The sequence below is a fragment of the Podarcis filfolensis genome, assembly GCF_964270895.1.
Source record: "Podarcis filfolensis genome assembly, chromosome: 7".
In the NCBI taxonomy this organism is placed as follows: domain Eukaryota; kingdom Metazoa; phylum Chordata; class Lepidosauria; order Squamata; family Lacertidae; genus Podarcis; species Podarcis filfolensis.
In genome coordinates, this window is record NC_139603.1 from 59278138 (window position 1) to 59282588 (window position 4451).

Genomic DNA, 4451 nt, shown 5'->3' on the forward strand with positions numbered 1-4451 from the left:
CGCGGGGTTGGCAGCGGGCCAGCTGCCCTCGCTCCGCCTCTCTCCGGCCACAGCCTGCGCCGCTTGACGGGGCGGAGGGAGCGGGGCGCTTCTCGCTGTAGCACCTGTTCTCTGATGTTGACTTTTATTGTACGGGTTCGTGTATAATTGTCGTAGGCCGTTCTAGGGGTTTGTTTTTTTATTAATAGCGGTATAGTATGTTAATAAATCCGCTTTAAACTCACGAACTGAGGGCCAGTGTGGTGCAGTGGTTGGACTGAGACCTGGGAGGTGAGGGTTCACAACTTTAATATAATTACAATTATAATTATTGCCTATAATTAGGCCACACAGCGATGAAGCTCCCTGGGCGGCCTTAGGCCTGCCACTGCCTCTCAGCCTAACCTTACCTCGCAGGCTTGTTGTGAGGATTAAGAGCTCCTTGGAGAAAAAGGCGCGATATAAATGCAATCATTATAATTGTAATTATATTAAACTTGTGAAATAATCAGTGGCATAGCGTGGGTTGTCAGCACCCGAGGCAAGGCAAGTAATTTCCGCCCCCTAACCCGTGGATTTGCGCCCCCTAACCCGTGGATTTGCGCCCCCTAACCCATGGATTTGCCCTAACCCCAGATGTTGCGCCCGGTGCGGCCAGCCCCCCCTGCACCCCCCACGCTACGCCACTGGAAATAATATTTGAGGAAGCTGTTCCTGAGCAGGTGCAGAGTGCATGCCGATTCACTGAGCAGCAATAGGTATGGGTAACAGAACTTCTCCAGGTTAGCATAAGCAAAAAGAAAAATATATCTGACAGTCTTAGATTGGTACCTTCTGTTTTTGAAAGAGCTGTTGATATGGGGGAAGTGACACTTAATGAAAGCTTATCCTTTCTTCCCACATTTGCCGGAAGAAAACTGATACTCCTTTAAACAGCTTAGATGCTCGGTGTGTGGGATCCAGTAGTGAGGACATAGCAGAATGCATAGGCCACTTTAGGGCAGGAACCAGTGGGAGATGAGATCCAGGTCTCATCTCTCCCTCCTAAGTCGTAATCAGGCACAGTGTTCAAAACTCCCATTGTTCTAGGCACATTTTGCAACTGGGAATTTCACTAGCATGAGCAATTTCTGAGCTCTGACCGCAGTACTGTGCCTAATATTTCAGATTAAAACTGCCATTGCTGGCGTTGAGGGCTTGGAAGGAGAAATTCCTGCCTGCTGGCCTTCCAAGAAATCACTGCAGTGTCAGGCAAGTTGATAGGTTCTGCCTCTCAGCTGGCCTTAAAGAAAGGCAGTGTTTTGAGGGACCCTCATAAGATAATGTGGGACACGGGTGGCGCTGTGGTCTAAACCACTTGCTGATCGGAAGGTTGGTGGTTCGAATCCCCATGACGGGGTAAGCTCCTGTTGCTCGGTCCCAGCTGCTGCCCACCTAGCAGTTCAAAAGCACGTCAAAGTGCAAGTAGATAAATAGGTACCGCTCCGGCGGGAAGGTAAACGGCGTTTCCGTGCGCTGCTCTGGTTCGCCAGAAGCAGCTTAGTCATGCTGGCCACATGACTCGGAAGCTGTCTGCGGACAAGCGCCGGCTCCCTCGGCCTATAGAGTGAGATGAGCGCACAACCCCAGAGTCGTCCGCGACTGGACCTAATGGTCAGGGGTACATTTACCTTTACCTTTACATAAGACTATTAAGGGGGCAGGCAGGGGAAGCATGGCACTTTTTTTTTTTTTTTTGCAGTCTTTCGATGAGGACTAGACAATGTGAAAAACGAACATAAGATTTTAGCTGCAGTTCATTCATTTTCAGCTTTGTATTCTTCTTATAAAAAAAGTGTGCCTAGACATTCTGTTGTGGTGCCCATAACCTAGGTTTAATGTGCCATTTAGCTCCTAGCTTTCATATCTCAGTTTCTAGCACTGGTCAGGCACTGTTGCTGGCATAGAGTTATTAGGTGTGCAGCCCTGGATTCGATCAGGAACTATGCTCCCTGTACATGTTCAGCTGCTACTCATCCAGCAAGGATAGGCACATGTATTCCATGAAGCTCACTGGGTGAAGTTGGGCCAGTCACTGCCTTTCAGCCTAACCTACCTCACAGGGTTGTTGTGGGGAGGATGGGAAGAACCATGTACATTGCCTTGAGCTCTTTGGAGAAAAGGTGGGATATAAATACAATACATAAACAAAAATATGCCATCTCCCACATGTACAGTATATACCTCTGGCTGTGTCTAGGCAACTTGGTGGTGGAATCCATTTAGATCTGTATAGTTCCTGTGTCCATCTGCACATCACTGTTCCCTAGCCACTTTTTAGAAAACAGCTGTGGTTGGCCTCCACATCTGCAGCATTTCACATGTGACATGGTGATTTCAAAGATCACCAGGCTTTAGGAACACTGGTCATTTAAGTGGCAAATGTAAATGATATGAATTAAATAAATCCACTTAAGGATAATAGTCCATTGGGAGGTTACTTTTATTTAAACATCTTAGAGCTTTCTTTGTCTCTTCTTCCAACTTCCAGTCATTGGTGTTTGTTTGTTTTTAATGCCTCAAAGGCTAGAATATCCAGGACAGACCACTTCCCACACAGCTTGCCTTATGTGGATGTGAAGTAGGGGTTTTTTCCTTCTGAGATGAGTAAACTTCTATGGTTCATCTCATTTAGCTGAATGCATTAGCATGTCTTTAAGCCACTTTGATTTGGCTTATCTTCAGATTTAAAATGCTCAACCAAGTCCATCCTGTACCATATCCGTCTTCTACCTCCACCAAATTTCAAAATGACTTTTCTGGGTTTGCTATGAAGCTTGGTATACACAAAACATTTGCTGCACTGCTGCTTCGTGCATGGCGTGTCTGTGTTCTCCAGGATCCCATGACCAAATTTGGTCAAGGACAAAACAATGCACTGCATGGCTGAGGTTTGGATATTGAGATTGCCCATGGTGCACCTGCGTCACTGAAATTCTGGAGCATTAGTTCCCCTTTTCTCTTCATTTAAGACACAAACTCCACAGTGGATCTCTGAAATGTTTTAAGAACTAAAATGCTGCTGTGGAGGGCTATAAATTTATTCACAGCAGCAGCAAGTGGGAGAGTGTTGTTTAACCCTTTCTCCTACCTAGAGTGTTTGTAGCAACCAGGTCAGGTTTTAAGGTGTTGTTATTAGTACCATATAAAGCCCATAACATTTTGGGGCCAGGTTATCCACATATGCGCCCACTCAATCATTTTTATCTGCAGAACGGCACTTTTACAAGTGTCATATAATGTTCATTCTGCACTTCAGGACCTGTTCTTTTAGTGGGGAAGCTCCCACACTCTGGGACTCCTTTCCCATTGATATCAGGCAGGCATCTTTCCTGTAATATTTTTGGCACCTTCTAAAAACTGCGAGCCTATCCAGACATGTAAAGTTGGCATGTATTTTAACCTATAATGTTAGCTTATAATGTATACTTCTAACCGTTGACGTTGCTCATTTTGCTTTTAACATTGATTTTTATTGGCAGCTTTAATGTACATTTTATATTCTTTGTAAACGTCTTAGAGGTTTTATTTACAGTTCTCTGCAGTATAAAAAACATGCAAATATACTTTTTTGTAAATATATTTAACTGATTTTGTTAAAGGAAGCAAACAAATGGCATCAAACATAATAGTTACACTTCTCACGTCTGAGGATTTGAAAAAATAACAGCTTAGTCTCTTAGCCACTAAAAACGTAAAAAAAGGTAAAGGACCCCTGGACGGTTAAGTCCAGTCAAAGGCAACTATGGGGTGCAGTGCTCACCTCGCTTTTCAGGCTTAGAGAACCAGCATTTGTCCACAGAAAGCTTTCCAGGTCATGTGGCCAGCAAGACTAAACTGCTTCTGGCACAACGGAACACTGTGACGGAAGCCAGAGCGCATGGAAACACTGTTTACCTTCCCGCCAGAGCGGTACCTATTTATCTACTTGCACTTGTATGCTTTCAAACTGCTAGGTTGGCAGGACATGGGACAGAGCAACAGGAGCTCACCCCGTCATGTGAATTCGAACTGCCGACCTTCTGATTGGCAAGCCCAAGAGGCTCAGTGGTTTAGACCACAGTGCCACCCACTCCCCCTAACTTAGCCACTATGCCACATCAGCTACTCATAATTTCTTTTGAGGTCCTAACTAGCTGGCCCTAAGTAAACCATTCTGTCTTGGTCTCAGTCCCCCATCCCTGCATTCTCAATTATGATCTTTCCTTCACACACACAATTGAGGAGGAGGGAATAATAAATGTGTAATAGTAATGCTATTTGAGAAGGGTTACAGCAGTGGAAAGGATTGCTATTGCATGTTTGGGTACTATTCCCTCATGGGCAAACCTTCAAGCATTGCATGCCAGGGGCTAGGAAAGAGACAGGTAGAGGCAAGGTGGGCAGGATAATGGCTTTGACACTTAACTTTGTAGAGAAGGCTGGATTCCACA